This window comes from Falco punctatus, assembly GCF_963210335.1.
Source record: "Falco punctatus genome assembly, chromosome: 1".
Taxonomy (NCBI): Eukaryota; Metazoa; Chordata; class Aves; order Falconiformes; family Falconidae; genus Falco; species Falco punctatus.
This window is the reverse complement of record NC_137580.1, coordinates 1,259,269-1,276,464: the sequence shown is the minus strand read 5'-3', so window position 1 is coordinate 1,276,464 and position 17,196 is coordinate 1,259,269. Positions and strand designations below refer to the sequence as shown.

The window sequence follows — 17,196 nt, the reverse complement described above, 5'->3', positions numbered from 1 at the left end:
TGGACGTGCCAGTCTGCATGGTACTAATTCATGCTTACCACTTGCTTCTTGGTGAAATAACTGCTCTTTGATCTACAAATACCAATGGCAATATTAATTGTACATTTCTGTAATACATTTTCAAGAAGCGATTTTATGAGTACTAAGCTTCAGACTTTCACCTTTGATCTGATACAAAGTGAAGCTAAGTAGAAACTGCATCACTGTCTTTAAACTGAAGATAGATATTATTATATTAGCATTAAGTGCCAAAATTTTGGGCTGCTTCATGTTGAGACTGTTGAATAAAGCACTACATTTTAATTTTTTACAAACAGAAACAAAAGCAAAGATTGCAACAGTTATTCCTAAAAGTCTTATTACTTTTATCATAACTACTTAGGAAAGGGCTGCCTTCCCACAAAGCATTATAAAAAATTTTTTTCACTCTATTTAGTGCAAGAAACAGCAAAAAAGTTTGTAATCAAGATTTTACTGACATACTTTCTTAGAAACTGCATGCTCCCTCTGAAAATAAAGTCAAACTGAATTCTTAAGTACCAGTATCAGTAAAGCTGTCAAGGTGTGTGTATACAGCAAAACGCAGTGCTATGAAGAGTTGTGGAGCATCTCTGTGGAGCAGTTGAGAGGAATAGTTGTCTACTGACCACTGAATCTGCCAAATACGTATGTGAGGTATTTGTTAGATTATAACAAGCCTTTTCCCCATGAATTACATTTTCAAATGACACAGTATACATGCAGCATTCGCCCAGAGCTTTGTAGTACAAAATACAGGGTTTACTATGACTTATTTATATTGAAAAGCCAAAGAATCACTGATGTTTTTATAATGAATCAATTAGTGTCACAAACATCACTTTACATCTGAGATTAGATTGCTACAATACCCTTGATGCTGTTATGTTATGATTAGCAGCCGTCTGTGAAATAGAAATAATTTGCTTCAAAGACCATAGAAGTCCTTTTCTGAGTTTGATTGAAGTACAGTATCTTTTACAATTATTCCTCGTATGGTAGTACAATCCACTTAAAACATACTTTATTGTTATGGAAGCTCTAGTTCTTCTTGTCTACCATACGTGGGAAATAAACTTAGCATTTTAAGAGTTTATGTTATTTAAAGGCAAAACCGCTATATTTAGTTTAACAGAAGTATACATTTGCTATGAAATTGACTTACTGGAGCAGTTATATGAGTACGAATTATATTTCCACATTCTCTAGTGCTAGGGAAAACTAGCATAAAAAATCAAGTCGGGATAATTACTGTAAGTTTTGCTAATTTTTGCAGGGAAGGCAGGGTTTCAGCCCTGAATGTAAGAAGGTCAGATGCATCACTACATTTTAACTTTGTGAGATTCCTCCCTTTCCCCACCCAACCCCCAGCCCCCCCAAAAAAGCTGCCTTTGGAGGGAGTACTTTGGTGAGCTAAAATACAGGAAAAAGCTCTGGTAACTAGAAAGGTGTACATATCCATCATTAGTATGCTGAAAAAAAAATGGAATTGTCACTGCTTGTTCTTATTTTATTTAGGGCATTTTTCTCAAGAGATCTCTATGTTTTTCTTGAAAAATACTTGAGGCACAGTTTGAAGTAAACACATCAGTACCTGTGAATCCAGACAGAAAGGTTTTTTACTGCTGGAACTCTAAAGTTCACAAGCACTTTGTGTGAAAAGGAGTTCCAATTCCTTTTTGAAAGGTGAATGTGAAATACACTTGGCTCCAAATTTATGCTTTGAAATTATTTTTAGAAAAGCAAAAAATCCAATAGCAGTTTTTAGGTCTTTTTGTAATATTCACAGCCCATTACTTTTTCGCTAAATGATAATGCCAGTAAGTAAACATAAAATACATGGCATTATCGTTCATTCTGCCTGCTAAATGCTGGCAGTTAAGTAACAGCTATATTAGCTCCATGGAGCATAAAACCGTAGCCTAGTACGTTGCTGTGGTGTTACAAAAAATAGACTATTTTTTGACAATCAGGAGACATCTGTGAATAAGTATTGATGCATGTTCTCTCAAAAAACCCAAAGTAATGCATCCTTTATAACTAGAGTGAATTGCTTTTCAAAGCTGTGATAGCAGTAGATTACAAAATGCTCTGTAGATTAAAAAGACTATCTCAATGTATGTAAGCAGCTAAATAAAAATTTCAATATAAAAAGCCAAATTTGCAAGTATATGATATTTTGCATGCAGGAACCTGTCAACTCTTCAGTTTATTTTATTAAATTATAAGTACACTATATACTTCTTTATCAATAGTCTACACTTATGTTTGCTCAGAGGTACATGTTGTATACCAAAGTTTCCTCCATTGACTTTACATTGACTTTACATTGAAAGTAAGTGTCGTTTGCATGCCGGTTTCTGGCCGAAGTTAAAATTTGTCTGCAGAGCCAATATGTAGAAAATTATATGTTTTGTTTTCATTGTGGTTCAAAGAACTGTTAATAGTTACTTAGACTGAAAGGACAGTATTTTATAAACCTTAAATTAATAATTATTATTTTTATACTATATGTTTTTGGTCCTTTTTTAATTGTGACAATTAAAAGCTTTATCTAAAACCCATAGAAGTAATTTATTCATTCCTTCATTTTGACTACGTAGTTTCCTCAATATCATTAGTGAGAAAGAGATGTAAAAACCTTTTTGAAACAGTAGATAACTTAAATTGACACTTTAGTACTATGAATAGAGTTCTAGTCAAAAAAGGCAGTGGAAGTAATTCAAAAAAAGATAAATGCACTTTCTTCTTTCCCCTTCCGCTTCCCCATCCCCTTCCGGAAAAGTGATTTTGTTTTTCCTTTTTTTCTGAGAACTTTCTTTTCCTCTTTGGCATAACAACTGTATTCTCTTCATAAACTGTTAAGCAAAATGGTCAGAATACCTAAAAATGAAACATAATTTGCTAGATTCCAATTACTTAATAAAGAATCTTGTCTTAAACATCAGAATTTTACTATTAGCATGAGTAAGTGGTGGTATCTACAGATACCAGCTCACTAGGGAGAAATAGTCATACCTATGTTGGGCACTTGTTGGAAGATGTCTGACTGTGACTTAGCTTTTCATCTGGATCAAAGAAACATATTTAGCTTGACACTAGATTAAAGGATTTTATTTTGAGTTTTATAACAAACATCAAGTATATTTTTCTGAAATAATTTTTCTTTCTAGATTTTGATTTAACTGAATATACATTCTTTACTGAGCTTTTACAGTCACCAACTTACACTAAAGCAATTCTAACAGATGGCAGAGAATTATTTTCCTTTGCAGAAATAATGAACTTGTCATCCTTAATTTTCTGAAAGTGTCTTTCTTTACTTTTTAATGGTAAGAAAAGAAAATGGATTTTCTCCAGAAGTTCAATTAGATATTTTTTTTTCGCTCTAGCTGAGCATTAACCTGATCCCCAGGATTTTAATCTAAAACTCACACTTTATTTACTATTATACAGTAGTGTAGTAGTATACAATTTTTTATTAATCTCAGTGAATTAGAAATAATACAATATCTTAATTCATTCTCAAGATGAAGTCTCACAGCCTTCAAACTGCCCTGGGCTCATTTGCCAAACTATGTTTCGTATTTTAGCAGGGCTTTCTCTCAGTTCAAGACAGGAAACAGGGAAAGGTAAGTACTGGTTTCCAAATGGAAATGATTAAGAAGTCTGTTAATGTTTTAAACTTGAAGCTCCAAGCATGTATGAACATATTATTAGAACAATGTATTGTTTAATTGATAGATACTGTTGCAATGTCTATTTTGCCAGTTACCAAAATAATATGATTGATTTTTATAATCTGGATTTATAAAAGAGTTCTTGGATTATATTCCTGAATAAAGTTTATGAAAGCTTCTATACTTCTCTAGCAAAAGGGTTTTTTTTGTGTGTATTTTAGCTGTTTTGGGTCTTTTGGCAGTATGTGGATATCATTAGATGATAAGGTAATATAAGTGTTTAATAACACTACCAAAGTTTTCTTACTGCATTGAGGTATCAAGATACAACTTGTTTTCTCTTCTAAATAATGGTAGAATTGTAATTTTAATTTTCAAACATTAGTGTTATGTAGCTTAGGTAAGGGGAAAGATTGGATATAACAAAGGTAGTTCCTATTTTTCCTGGCTTTTTTGATGTTTTCCTTTTTTTTCTTAGCTGAGTGCCTGTTTCTTCAAAATCATTTTTTTTTCTGTTCAGAAAAAAACCTGAAGTATTTAATTTTGATCCGAGAAGCATGGTTCTACACAGTTTATTAAAATGAAGTGAAATGTATTATTTCCACCCATCTTGTTTGTTTACCCAAACTACTGAATAAGCTGTGGGAGTTGTCATTTGGTCTGTACTGCTGCTAATTATTTAGCCTGGGTATTGAGCTTTGTGATGGATTGCTTGCTCCAGCTACACCAGATAATTTAACATAGTCTGTTTTTCAAAAATAAAGCAGTTGTAAGGGGGCACAGGATATTACAGCTCCTCAAACAATGCAACTGAGTCATCATACTTTGCTGAATTGGTCAAATAAAAGCTTTTCATTTTCAAATAATTTATTTTGACACTTCCAAGATTCCACTGTAAAATTTCTCTAACGCTTCCACTGGCAAAACTTTATTTATTTTACCCTAAAAAGGAAACATTTCACAATAATAGCTTTTGGAAATTCTCATCTGACAACTTTTACAGTTTATCAGAGTAAAACCTTAGTGAGCATGGACATACAAAACTTCCACACTTTAAAAAAAGCATCAGCATATTTTGACAAGTGTGTCATTGATCTCCTAAAGCTTTTGGCTGAAAGTCATCTCACATATTTTAATCTCTATATCCATTTCTAATGTTACTCTACGACATGATCACTACTATCAAGACTCTGATCCAGAAAAATAAGTAAATGTTTAATGGGGGCTCATAAGAATTGTTGAATTTAATAGGAGTCTTATTGAACACTTAACTGTAAAAAATATAGTCTCTTAACTGATAAATATATATTTTGACATATTTTAGCAGAAAAAATTATGAAACAATTAAATGATGATAATTTAAAGTAAAAAGGTAGCTAATACTCTCCAGTGCCTTACACAGCTATTTGCATTTTTACATTTACTATTATTGGACTGGGTAAATATAAGTCTAAAACACTCTGTTCACTATAGCTCTGTTCAGAAATTGAAACGCTTCTCTTGAGTTATAAATAGAATTTATACAAACTGCTATATTCAGTAATATTCCTAACTGTAAAAAAAACAACATATTTCATTTAAGTTTAGTTTCCAAAACTTTTCATGGATGCCCTGCAAAGGACAGAAACGTGATTAGTGCTGAATTGTATTACTAAGTCTTTAAAGAGATGTCAAAACCAGAGCAACAGTGAATTGTTTGTCTCTGACCTTGGCACAAGGCAGGAATTAAAGCGCGTATTTATCACAACATGCAAAAAGTATGCATTGAAGTTTGAAAGCTGGTAGAAGAAAAGGTTTCTGCCAAAAAAGCAATGATAGGATATAGCAGTACATGGCAGAGATCCCAAGGTTGAGGCACCAGATGTGAGTTATATAATTTGTGAGGAAAGATGTTTAATGTGACCACTGCACAGTCAGTGCAAAGTAATACTTGAACAAATCAGTTGTTGTTTACATAGGAGACTATGACAGCATTAAGTGTGTATACTTTGTTGAAAAACATTTATTCCACTCTGTGGTGGTCTGAAATGAATAAATTTGGTACAAATCACTCTGGGCTCCTGGGAATAATTCCATACAGGTTGTCAGGACAGCAGGAGACCACAGAGCTGATTTTTCTGTAACTTACGTACTGCTTGTCTGAACTGTAGGGAAACATATTTTCTGTTAGCTAAGACCCAAGTGTTACCAGAATTCTGAGATAAACTACAACAGGAGAAAACTTCTGCCAAGCAGCCCATTCCATGTAATACTAGTCTTAGAAGGAGCCAAGAAATAAACAACATTTAAGAACTAGAAAACCAGTTTATTAAGTATGAAATCAAAATTTTGTGGAAAATGAAGAAAAAAGCACTCAACTATTTGACTACATTCACTTCACTGACATAGGTACTTCTGTCTTATTTTTGTTACTCACTCTGTTGCTAAGTTTTATTTTAGGCCTTTGTAAACCACATGAAAGGAGGCAAATTATTTCACTGGCTGTTTTCTAAAGAAATCAGGTAAAAAAATATTAATCTATTGCCAAGAAAGACTTGGTTCCTCACAACAATCTAGAGAAAGCCTAACTAGCAGGTTCTATAATGGGAGCATATAGAGTTTTTTAACAATATTAAAACATTTTAGTCACTACGCAGGGGAGGAATGCACTTAGGTGTAATATGAGGAGTACAGTGCATTATCATGCAGAGAACCTTTTAATGGGTTTACTATTGGTATTTCTTTGCTTATCTACAGAATACAGAATTTTGAAATTAAACTGAACAATGTTTTCAAAAACAGAAACGGAGTCTCCAAGGTCTTTTGGTAGTTGGGAAGCACAAATATATTTTGGAAATTTCACTAGGCATCTACTGCCAAATATACAAAATGACAAACAGTTTAAGAGACAAGTTCTAAGATTTTCTAACTGTATTTATTCACTGTACGGCTTTGAGTGTACATGTGAGCCATTTTTAGGGAATCAGAAAAAACTATTTTAGCTTTCAGTGATGCAGAAACTCAATGAAACTTGGCTTCAGAATACATGGGCTGGAAGTAACAATGTATTGAATGTTGCTGCACATCAGGGAGCCCTTTTCTCATTTTTTCCTGTTACCTTTAGTGTCCCGTGACTCCTGTTTCTGCCTTCAGGTCCCCCAGTATCTCTAGCCTCTTTGCTACTTCCTTTTGTTACCTTCAATTCTGTAGTTAGCCCCATGAAATTCCAGTAGTTCTACGTCCTTCCCCATGGAAAATCAATGAACACATTTAACACTGCAAAGCTGCGTGTACACTGGTGAGCAGCAGCTACGCAGCCAAGCACGCTACCACCAGCTAGACTCCTATTTTCTTTTCTTCCCAGCACATCACTGATAAGGTCTGTATACTTAACCAGTCATTGCACTTCACAAAATATGTAGCAAAGTGAGACCACTTCCTCCCTGAAAAAATCAGTAGACATTGACCAGTTGGTTAAAAAGTTGTTAGACGGACAATGCAACTATAACCATAGTTTTCTTTGGAAACAAGGCAAGAATAGGAATGCCATCATCTCGTACTGTTGGTTGGGAACCTGTAATTGCATAGCACAAGAGTTCCAGCACTGGAAAGAGAACATAAAATCATGCTAAGGTGCTGACAGATTCCTAGATGTATGCCTATATTTAGGAAATTGTATTTTCTAGCCTGTGAGTTTCATAAATGCTGGTAGTCATTTGAGGAATGGATAAGATTCAGACGCATCGGCTATGTATGCCTATTTTGTAGTCATCGGATGGTTCATTTGGCTCTTTGTCATCTTTCTTTCCCTGTAATTTCCTTCCATTTTCTTCCATACTGTTAAACTTTGCAGTAGTTGTTCTAATCCCTCAGTTTCCCATTACAATCTTTTTTCTGCTTTCAATTGCCAGTTTATTATCCCAGGTTGTTTTTTCTTCAGTCATTGTATTCAATCTTTCCATCCCAGTTGTTCTTCTAATTTCTTTTAACAGTAAATACTGTCTATCCTTGCCACTTCTTAGTCACATGAATATGCTTGAGCTTATCCTTTAATTTGTGTTCCCACTTAGTTACTTCCTTGTTACAGTCAATTTGCCGAGCTAGCCTCAAATTCCTACCCTGCTCATTGATTCCTTGTCAAATATATTTTCCTTTACTGTTTCCTTCACATCTTTAAGCAACCATTTTTCATACAACTCCCATCTTTTCTCCCAGTCTGTAAACAATGTAAAAGAAGGTCTTTTAATGGGACAGGCTTTTGGTTACCTTAAAAAAATGTACAGAGCTTTCATTCCTGCTTGTAGAATATGTCAGAGTAATCTGAAAAACTTTACAGGTTAATGTAACCGTTTACATTTTTCAGTAAAGTAAGAAATGTAACATATGCCATGCTGATAGCTTACACATCATGTCAGGGCAAAGCCTTCGACAGACAATGTAGACGTCCTCCCCCAGCAACCTAATTCATATAGTCTACTCTCTTCCTGACCTAGCAGTATACCTCCCATCCTGTTAAATAATAGTGGTCCCGTGCCACTAGAGAAATTTACAATATGGCAAAATTATTACAGTAAAATTCACTTATTTATTGCCAACAGTTAAAGATATTCTAGGGGTCAAAGAATGCCATTAAAATTGAATGTATGCAGCTGATGCTTTCAGTGCCTCCCGACTCAAGTCAATTTTCCAGAAATGAACTAAATTTCACATAGCAAATATTTATAAAATGATACAGTGCAAAGTCTCAGATGCTACATTGTTAGTATTTCACAGCATAGTGAAATGGATTTTATGTGCTGGAAAAACATATTTGGTGTCATATAAAACTTAAAATAAGACAATTTTACAATTTGTGTATGACCAGCTGCCAGGAACAGGTTTTTTTATACATTACCATCAAAGAAAATATTTTCATATTCAGCATAAGATTTGTAAGTACACGAACTTTAATCATTTAACATTATCTGCTAGATATATGCTGCTAGACAGCCTAGAGAGGAACAATACTGTGCTGGTTATAGTCAGATCATTTATTAAAGTGCTAGTGGTGCTCAGTAACACCCTTCCAATAAAATCATTTTATATAAATTAAAAGCATAAACTATTAGCCTAACCCATGACTTCTTCCCCAGAGATCCTGTACATGCAACAGTGATGCTCCATTAACAGTGAATTTTAGAATTTATGTGTGATTATCAGGCAACCATAAGATTCCCTGTCTTTATGAGAAACAATCTCATCTTACAGGGATTATACATACACAAGGAAGTGAATGACTACATTTGTCTCTCTGTGCATTCTGAGATCAATTTGAGTAAATGTAATTAAAAATTAGCATCAAAGAGATTGTATAATTTCTCATCCTTTCCTAATGAGTTGTATAAAAACAACAAAAAAGATGCATTCTATCAGTAAAGAAATGAAAAAAAAAAAAAAAAGAACTATTCTGAAATCCAGTTATTGGGAGTACTGAGGTGGTAAGATGTTTTGGTGCTAGTTTCTTGTTGCCTAGGCAAGTGCTCTGACAATTACCTTGTTAACTAGAATTTCCTTCTGTGATCAATTTACACCAAAAAGAATGCACAACTGCATTTTCACTGGAGGCAGATCAGGCATACCCAGAAACTCCACTTTCTCACTGTGTCCCAGACGAGCTCAAGTGGGATAAAAGTGTCTAGATGCTCAGTCAGTACGGTATTACAGACTACATTTTTGGACGTAGATTTTAGAGGCCAAAATCCTTTTTCAGATACAGGCCCTAAACTATTGTTACATGTGATTGAAATCAACCACAGCTGGCAATTAAACAGCTAAATTGTGGTTCTAATCTAAAGTGACCAGGCTGAACCACTAGGAAGCTTTGCTGCAGATTGCTCTGGATAGAGTCTTCTGAAGGTTCTGTCACTTGTGCCAAATGTTTTTAGTTGTTCTTTACTGAATCAAAGCTGACAGCAAATGTTTCATTAGCTCTTCAGTAGGTCTTTAAAGTTCACATTATTTTGTTTTGTAGTTCCTTGCATTCCTCACACGGCAAGTTAAAACTTATAAACGTTCTGCCTGGTTTCTTTCAAACAGTAAGTAATACAATCATATTTACTAATGTATTTCTTTGAAGAACACTATATTAATGTAAACAGCATTCATGACAATATTGAAAAACATCTTTTATAGAATCATGATGAGAAGATATATTCTTCAGTTGATAGCCATACATTTCTTGATTCTTTACAAATGATGTGCAACAAAATCAGAAAGGTGCTTCTAATTACTGATAACTGCTAAAAATCTAACCAAGTGTGCTTATAATGATACCATTTTTTACAGGAAAACATGGACATGAATAACACTTGGATATGTTAAATTACAGTAAAGCAATTTATCTCAAACTAGTCCTATTTCTTTCTAACCAAATTCTTGTTGTGTAGGTAGTTCCCCTAAATGCCACTTAAACACAGACTCTATCATAGATGTTAGGTTTTCACTGTCTTGCTAGTTCTGAAACATATGCTTCCATTCCCCACTCTTTAAATTTGTTAACACCCTTCATGATGCTGTGGATTAATTAATGCCTTATTGCACAAAGAATTTAGACTGTGTGTATTAAAGTTTTTCAGTAAGTTTTTGATTCCTTCTATTGCTTTGTTGATTCTGCATGCAGCCATAAACAATTATTTTTAAAAAGATTTTAGATGCATGCACTTCTTTGGTACCAGCTCAAGAGACTTTCAGTGGGCATGAATCCAATCTGTTGGAGATGATTCAGCTCATGTTCAGAAACCAAAACAATTGCAGTCAGCTTCAAATCCTAGAAAAATCCTGGATTATTCAGTAATCTTCAGCATCTATTGCAAACTTACTGTAGCTGTAGCAGACATGAACACCTGATCAGAAACCATAAAAGTGAATAACAAATTACTACCAAAATGAAAATGAATAGAAAGTTTTCACTTTTCATACCCCTCTCTCTAGTCATTGAAGTTTAGAAAGGATCTTTAATAAGCTACGTATTCTTGATATCTTTTATAACTTTGGTGCAGGTTTTCTTTCTGTGACTTTCTATGTGATTAGAGTACGCCTGTGTAGGAAATACCACTGTAACGATAGTAATTTTAAAGGGCAAAACATTAATGCTTTTAAAATGTCCAAGTTCGGTGCAGTTGTTCAACAGAAAAGCAATAGCAGCAGTGATACAACTAAAATAAGAGACATTATTTAATGATACAGGATTCTCTTAGGCTTTTAAAGGTGGTAGCAAGGAGAAGAGTTTTGGGGCTTTTTTTCTTTTTTTTTAATCGACAAAATGTGCAGTAGCAGTTATAATCCATTCTTAACATAGCATCCTGAAAGTGAAGCTATACTCCTGTGATACATTTTGACGTTCACTGGAGTTTCCAATAACTTCAAAACATTTTTTAACCTATTTTTATCCCTTTGGAAAGCATAGGGCATTGAACTGAGTATCACAGAAGGCTCTGGCATTTCTGAACTGACTTTAGGACTCTTTCTGACTCCTTTGCAGCTTGTAGCATAGTCTAGAAGTATTTGAGCTAGCTTAAGAGTGGCAAGCTGAGATTTCAATCGTTGCAGTGTTCCCAAAAGAAGATCTCAAGATCCCGAGGGGACTAATAGGCCTTGGTGGCCCTGGCAGGCTGCAGCCCCCGTCCCGACCCACTGGTGGGGGAGCCCCATTTCAGCTCAGCGCTCGGCCCCCCCTCCCTGCTGCCCCCGAGGGCTCTGCTGAGCGGGGGGCTGTCGGCGGGGCGGCAGGGCAGGGCCCGCACCGCTGCCCCAGCCAGGGAGCAGGGCAGGCCGGGGGCCACAGCAAGCAGTGGAGTCTTAATATTTATTTATATATATAGGTATTTATTTAAGAGAACTGTTCTGTTCCGTTGTGTTCCGTTCCATTCCATTTCATTAAAGAACGCCAAGAGAACTGTGTGGCTCATGAAGCAGTAATGATCACATTACAGAGGAACAAATCCCTTTTTGTTTTAGACATTGTTCCCCTAAAATGCAACATTGTCTGAAAAGCTGCAACTGCCGGTTGGTAATGGTTGCAGTCTGCCACTTGAAGGCAACAAAGGCAGAGTTTGGAGGTCAAAGAGGTAGACGAAATACAAAACACAGCAATTTACTATGACAAGCAGTTGTCAGCCATTTTTTGTATTTTATTCCATGTCAAATGACACTATAGTGCTCTCAGTAAGAAAAAAAATGTTACAACTCAAGCCAGCAGACCTCAAATCGCAGTGGTCCACTTACACATCTACTTAAGGAGCTTAGGTTCTGCCCCCATGTCTCTGGGGATGTGGGCCCAGCTTGGCAGGGCCCATGGCCAAGCAGCAGGGCTGCGGGAGCAGGGGGCTCGCCTTGCTGCAGTCACTGGGGCAGGGACGGATGGTGCTGGAGGGGGGCCGGCAGGGACGGCAGGGCATAGGGGGGCCCTCAGGGCCCCGGCAGCAAGTTGGGAAAGAGAGACGTGGTCACACGCATCCAAATTTACTGGTAATGCTGAGCATGTCTCACCTGGGCTACAATAACGAGGCAGTATCTGAAGCTCCGTGGTGGCGCCTCACCTTTTCACTTTTTCGTGCTCTTTTGTGACGTGTCTCTCACTACAACCTAGTGAGAGAGACTGAATATATTACTCCCAGTGAGAGCTGGATTTAGTACTCCCTTTTCTTTTAGTGGTATTATAAACAGTTTTTCTTTGATTATATTTGGAATTCCTACTCACATACACCTTCCTAGAACTTACTCAAACTGGGTTTTAATGTGATTTTACTCTTTTAGTCACTGGTCTTATTAAGGGAAGGGTGGGTTTTATTTATTGTCCTTACAATGTCTAACAAACTGACAGTTGCCACATATTTTCTAGTCATACATTTGTCTCCTCTCTTTGCTAGGTATTTAAGAAGCTTTGCCTGAAAGGGACTCCAGAGTTTTACTAGCAAAACTTAGATTCTTTTTGATTTCTCAAAGCTTGTGCATATGTTAGAAGAGTTGTTATAGTATCTAACTACAGGTGGTAACAAAAATACAGTTATAGATTAAATTGTATTCTGTGTTTCATAGTTTAATTTAAACTCATTGAGGTAATCTTTGTGTGTTCATAGATTAATATTTGTTGGACAAACAGTTATGAATCATTGGCACTGGCACAAAGTACAATAGAGCTGGCCTGGCACCAACAACCATGACCTACACTGCTTTTCAAAATAAACTTTAGTCTTCCAGTATATCCTTGCTAGTTTTTCCTCTGTTTCCACCAATGTCAGGATGATTTAGGCAATATGTGATAGTCTGAATCCCACACAGGCCTCAAAACAGGGTCAAAAGTAAGCTGGCTCAGGCACATCTGCACGCTGAGCTGCAACAGCTACGCTGCTACTTGCGCTCCAGCTAATCAGCTGAGAGATAGCACAGGTATCTCACATAGAAGTCAGCTATGCAAGCAGACTCTGAAATGAGTTGGTTTGCATCACTGCAGGAGTAAAATAACTGCTGTAATCATACAACAAAAGCAAATTCAGTTAAGTTTCCATTTTCAGAGTTTTAACAGAATGCAAAATAGATCTGTCGTCCTTCTATTCAACTTCTGGTGGAATATAAACGTGCAATGGGTTACTCCACAGCAATGTGCTTAAAATTCCTGTGATGAATTTAGGTAATGCGACCCAGGGGTGCCAGAGATGGTGAAGACACATAGACACACACACTCACACTCACACCCACCCTCACCCACCCCCCCACCCCCCACACTCCCATCTCTTTTGGCTAGTAGCTCAAGAATTCTTTTTCATGCTGACTTTAATTTTTTCTGCTGGATTTCCTCCCAACATAAATACTACTTGTCTGCTCAGAGCGACTAGATCTAGTTCAGTGTCATTTTTCTTAAAACATTCACACTTTGTTGTTCAAGCATCTGATTCTTGCAGAACTCTGAACAGATTGTCTATCTTTAAGACTTTTCAGCCTAACACAGTACTAAAAAGAAATTGTAAACTTACCTACTGGAGTTGCTATGATACCAGTTCAAGCTTTCATCTCTTAGTTTTATTATACCCTCTGTAATTTCTCAAGTACCACAAGTCAGAATTCTTGTTTCTGTGTTGTTGGACAGATGATTTGGGTCTGCTATGTTTAAAACTTTATCTCATGTCCAAAAGTATATAATCCATTTTCAGTAGTTTTATTTAAAAAACGTTAGTTATAAACCATTAAAGGACTATTCCTCAGGAAATAATTCTTTTAAAATAATGTCTTAATATTAGAAATTCAAATAATGAATACATGGTTTCTCTTTTTCTAACTTCATGGTTCAACAATGACGTTTTGTTATATTTTTTATTGTATAAATTCTTATAAGTTTTAAGTGAAAGAATCATACAATCATTACGCTGGAAAAGACCTTTGAGATCATTGAGTCCCACCATAAACTTAACACTGCCAAGTCCACCAGTAAATCATGTCCTTAAATACCACATTACAAATCTTTCAAATACCTCCAGGAATGGTGACTCCACCACTTCCCTGGGCAGCCTGTTCCAATGCCATACAACCCTTTAGGGGAAGATGTTTCTCCTAATGTCCAGTCTAAACATCCCTTGGCACAACTTGAGGCCATTTCCTCTCATCCTATCACTTGTTATTAGGGAAAAGGGACCAACACCCACCTCGCTACAGCCTCCTTTCAGGTAATTGTAGAGAGTGATAGTCTCCCCTGAGCCTCCTTTTCTCCAGACTAAACAACTCCAGTTCCCTCAGCCATTCCTCGTAAGACTTGTTCTCTAGATCCTTCACCACCTGCATTGCTCTTCTTTCAATGTGCCCCAGCACCTCAATGTATTTCCTTGTAGTGAGAGGCCCAAAACTTAACACAGTATTCAAGGTGCAGCAATCACTTCCCTTGTCCTGCTGGCCACACTAGAGGATACAAGCCAGGACGCTGCTGGCCTTCTCGGCCACCTGGGCACGCTGCTGGCTCATATTCAGCAGGCTGTCAACCAAGACCCCTGCGTCGTTTTCCACCAGGCAGCTTTCCAGCCACTCTTCCCCAAGCCTGTAGCATTGCATGGTACTGTTGCAGGACCCAGCACCGAGCCTTGTTGAACCTCATACAACTGACCTCAGCCCATCAATCCAGCCTGTCCTAATCCCTCTGCAGATCACTCCTACCCTCTATCAGACCAACACTGCCCCCCAGCTTGGTGTCATCTGCAAACTTACTGAAGGTGCACTCAATCCTCTCCTCCAGACCACTGACACAGATGTTAAACAAAACCAGCCCCAATACTGAGCCATGGGGAACGCCACTTGTGACCAGCTGCCAACTGGATTTAACTCCATTTAGTACCATGCCTTTGGCTTGGCCAGCCAGCCAGTTTCTTTACCCAGCAAAGTGTACACCCATTCAAGCCATGAGCAGCCAGTTTCTCCCCAGCAGTGAGGTCAGGCTGACAGGCATGTAGTTTTCTGGATCCTCCTTCCTGCCCTTCTTGTAGATGGGCATCTCACTTGCTAGCCTCCAGTCAGCTGGTACCTCCCCGGTTAGCCAGGGCTGCTGATAAATGATGGAAGGGGCTCGCTGAGCACTCCTGCCAGCTTCCTCATTACCCTCAGGTGGATCCCGTTCAATCCCATAGACTTGCATATCTAAGTGGTGTGACAGGTTGCTGACCATTTCCCCTTGGATTATGGGGGATTCATTCTGCTCCTCGTTCCTGCCTTCCAGCTCAGGGGGCTGAGTACCCAGAGAACAAGTGCTTTCACTATTAAAGACTGAGGTGAAGGAATTAAGTACCTCAGCCTTTTCCTCACCCTTTGTCACTGTTTTCTCCAGCATCCAATAAAAGATTCTCCTTAGCTCTCCTTTTGTTGCTAAAGTATTTGTAGAAACATTTTTTATTGATTAAGTTCTGGTTAGGCTTTGACCCTTCTAATTTTCTCCCTGCACAACCTCAGGACATCCTTATAGTCCTCGTGAGTTTCCTGCCCCTTGTTCCAAAGCTCATAAACTTTCTTTTTTTTTTTTTTTTTTTTTGGTTTGTTGTGTAAGTTTTTACATATTCTTACTCAGAATGATGATCTATAGTATAGAATGTCCCTTTGACTAGTTCAGCTCTGTCCCAGCTGTGCTCCCTCCCAGATTCTTGTGCACCTGCTCACTGGCAGAACATGGGAAACTGAAAAGTTCTTAATTTATAGTAAGCACTACTAGCAATGACTAAAACACCAGTGCGTTATCAACATTATTCTCAAACTAAATCCAAAGCACAGCACTGTACAAGCTACTAAGAAAAAAAATTAACTCTATCCCAGCTGAAACCAGGACAGACATACTGGAGAGAGTCCATTGAAATGGCACTAAGATAAGGGCATCTCTTCTGTGAGGAAAGGCTGAGAGAGCTGGGACTGTTCATCCTGGAGAAGAGAATGCTCAGGGGGATCACCTCAACGTATATAAATGAAGGGAGGGTGTAAAGTAGATGGAGCCAGCAGTGGCTCCCAGTGACAGGACAGGAGATGAAAAGCACAAACTGGAACACAGCAGATTTTGTCTGCATATCAGAGAACAGTTTTTACTGTGAGGGTGACAGCACTGGCACAGGTTTCCCAGAGAGGTTGTGGAGTCTTCTTCCTTGGAGATATTCAGAAGCCATCTGGACATTGTCCTGGGAGCCAGCTGTAGGTAGCCCGGCTTGAGCAGGAGGTTTGGACCAAGTGACCTCCAGAGGTCCTTTCCAATGTCAGCCATTCTGTGATTCTGTGAGTCACCAACCCGGATATATAGCATTTCCAGTAAACTGGAAGGTGAGCTGTCTGTCGTTCATTGAATCTTGTTAATTTCTAGAAACCATATTGAGGTGTGATAAACTGGAATTTTCCACTCAAACTGTGTTTCCTTAGAAAATTTCCATCCAGATTTGCTGATGAGCTGCAATTTGAGGAAGCCTTGATGTCACTGATGCCATGAAAATTGTTTCTGTGGCTATTCTAAATATACAGTGAGAACTGCTGATATCTTGAAGCCAGGGATACAGATCCAAGATACAGAGACACAAATAAGCAAGGTGTAGGAAATCTGAAAAACATCTGCTAGGAAACTCTTAACACAAGCAATGTTTTATCAGAAACAATTCGGTATCCACTGATTTTGAGGAAAAAAGTCCCAGTGTTTCAGATTCCTTTAGTTTCATATAATGAAAACACTGCATATTCCCAGCACTGTGTTTCCTGCTGAGTGCCTTTCATGAACTGGAAAACTTTCCTCATTACTTTGTCTCTTCACAAATAACCTTCCAAATTTAGACATATATTACTACTATTAGACATACTATTACTACTAAAGTAGTCCACAGTTCTCCTATGAATTTATAAAAAAGTTCTCAAATTTGTGAGTTTAATAAAACAACGAGAAGTTTTCTTCTGTGTTGGAAAATGAGAGCCCAGTAACATTCTCTGGATAAGGTGTGATCAAATGAAGCAACAGCTGGATGAAGTGGAAAGCTATGGCTTC

At 37.4% G+C, this 17,196-nt stretch overlaps 1 protein-coding gene and 1 long non-coding RNA gene across 3 annotated transcripts in view; one reads left to right on the top strand and one right to left on the bottom strand.

The window, feature by feature from the left end:
• The window catches only part of VEGFC (vascular endothelial growth factor C), a 249,332-nt gene that overhangs the window by 48,899 nt on the left and 183,237 nt on the right, over positions 1-17,196 (top strand). The gene's annotated exons all lie outside the window — the stretch shown is intronic.
• Positions 1-17,196, bottom strand: part of LOC308070879 — an 89,767-nt gene that overhangs the window by 37,981 nt on the left and 34,590 nt on the right. The window contains exon 2 of one of the 2 annotated variants that reach the window (XR_013930886.1): positions 1-17,196. This exon is cut by the window's left edge and continues 17,492 nt beyond it. This is a non-coding gene — a long non-coding RNA (uncharacterized lncRNA). The other variant, XR_013930887.1, reaches the window with a different exon arrangement.